Here is a 2,070-nt window from a genome sequence, read left to right as displayed (position 1 = left end):
TATTTATGAGTATGAACTCGATTTGTTAAAGTACTGCGATACACGTCCTCACAAAAACCGTTACTGAGAGCAGGAAAAGAGTAGAACAGACAAACAGGAACAACAGAAGAATAAACGAAGTTGGACCTAGGAGTAAAAAAACAGTAAAGTTGTTCCCGCATCCGATCCGGATATTGGGGACTGCCTTATTAGTGAGACAACTTCCTGGGCCTTCAGCATGTTGAATATTGTGGTACGGTGGACCTACCAATACCATCCACAAAATATTCCACTGGACCTGAATCGTTTACAGTTTAAAAACGATTAAATGATTGATATCGCGTTCGGAATCCCTGGGATTTAACAGCATTATTCACCCTTCCTTGAAATGATGCACGTTCGGTCCACAGGTGCAGACAACGGCGTTGTTTAGTCACATTAACTCAACGTGAATTAGCACTCGTTAAAAGGACAGTTTTTTAAAAGTGCAGACACATAATTATTTAGCTAACACAATAAGTAGAAAAAAATTCAGCATTCAACTATCATCAGGTCGGGGGAGGGGGGAATCACTTTGCAACTCATAGATAGATGAGTTTAGTCAACATGATATAATTTCAAATTATATTGCAGTGAGTGACTAACATGTAAATTGTTTATTTTCACGCCATGCTTTTAGTATTTTATGATCGTTTCTTTTTTTTATTTCATTAGTAAAGGTGACATTGACTTATCCTTGCTGAAAAACAAGTGCATCTTTTTATTGTTAGCATTCCACATGGCCCACCAAAAGGCTGACATATATTACATATAACTTAGCTTTAGTTTTAGTAAGAGTTTTACGGCACTTGCAACACAATAAGGTCATATTAGTGTCGAAGATTAGAGGTGTTACCAGAGAGTAACAAACACAAAAAAGAAGAAGGGGAGATAAAGACGATAGATGTTTGATAGGAGAGAAGAAGCAAACCACACCAGAGCACCCGCCAACCACCCACATATTGCTTTGTTTCAGCAAATTGTTTGTTCCAACAACAGCTTCAACTTCAGCTACAACAAAAGCAATCTTTATAATCACCATTATGCAACACAAACATTAACAATTACACCATTAACAACATAACAGCGGAAACAACACCACTGACAACCATAACAACATAACAGCGGAAACAACACCACTGACAACCACAACAACAGGAACAGCTACAGCAAAGCCATTAGCAAACATAACAATAACAATTACAACAATAACAATAACAGCAACAAAAACAACAACAAGAAAAACAACAACATTACTGACGACAATGATGAAGATGGAAGAGATGATGACCACGACGAAGTTGTTAAAAATATCCCACAGTATCAACCATTCCACCCAGCAGCTAAACTAGAATCAAATTAAATGTAACTTCTCGCTGCTAATTTTGGCAAGTCTGTATTCTTCGTTCACGTATTGTATCCAAGAGTACAGCAGCCAGAATAACAAATTAAATACAATTCGCATACTTAGCATTATGGTTACAAGGTGACTTTTGCCCCTCTTTCTCAACATAACAGGCACCAGTAGAGTGCTGATAAGCACTCATAAGTGTTTTCAAAAACCGACATTTTGCTATAGCGGTACATGAGTCAGTAAATTGTTCTAAATAGTACGGACCCTTGTTTTGTATTTTTAAACATAATTTTACGTCCACGCCGATTCACAGGATTTGGAGGATTGTATTTAAATAACGAATATTTAATTCTATATAGACCTGCTGGTCACAACCAACCTATGTCCCAGCTACTTTAGTTTTAGTAGAGGTTTTACCGTGCTTGCAACTGCATAAGGTTATATGAGCGCCAGAAGGTAAGAGGTGTTACACGAGAGTAACAAACATAGAAAAGAAGAAGGGGGGATAAGGACGATAGATGTTTCATAGGAAAGAAGAAGCAAACTACACCAGAGCACCCGCCAACCACCCACTTACCAGCTACTTAATGCCGGAGATACTAGCAAATCTATCAGTAGTAGTTTCCCTTCATGGGAAACTGACTTACGTTTTCAATATCCAATCATAACCTGCAGGATCAAATGTTTTGACCCCCTCC

This window comes from Aplysia californica, unplaced genomic scaffold (genome assembly GCF_000002075.1).
Source record: "Aplysia californica isolate F4 #8 unplaced genomic scaffold, AplCal3.0 scaffold00260, whole genome shotgun sequence".
Classification (NCBI taxonomy): Eukaryota; Metazoa; Mollusca; class Gastropoda; order Aplysiida; family Aplysiidae; genus Aplysia; species Aplysia californica.
Note: the sequence above shows the minus strand (reverse complement) of the source record.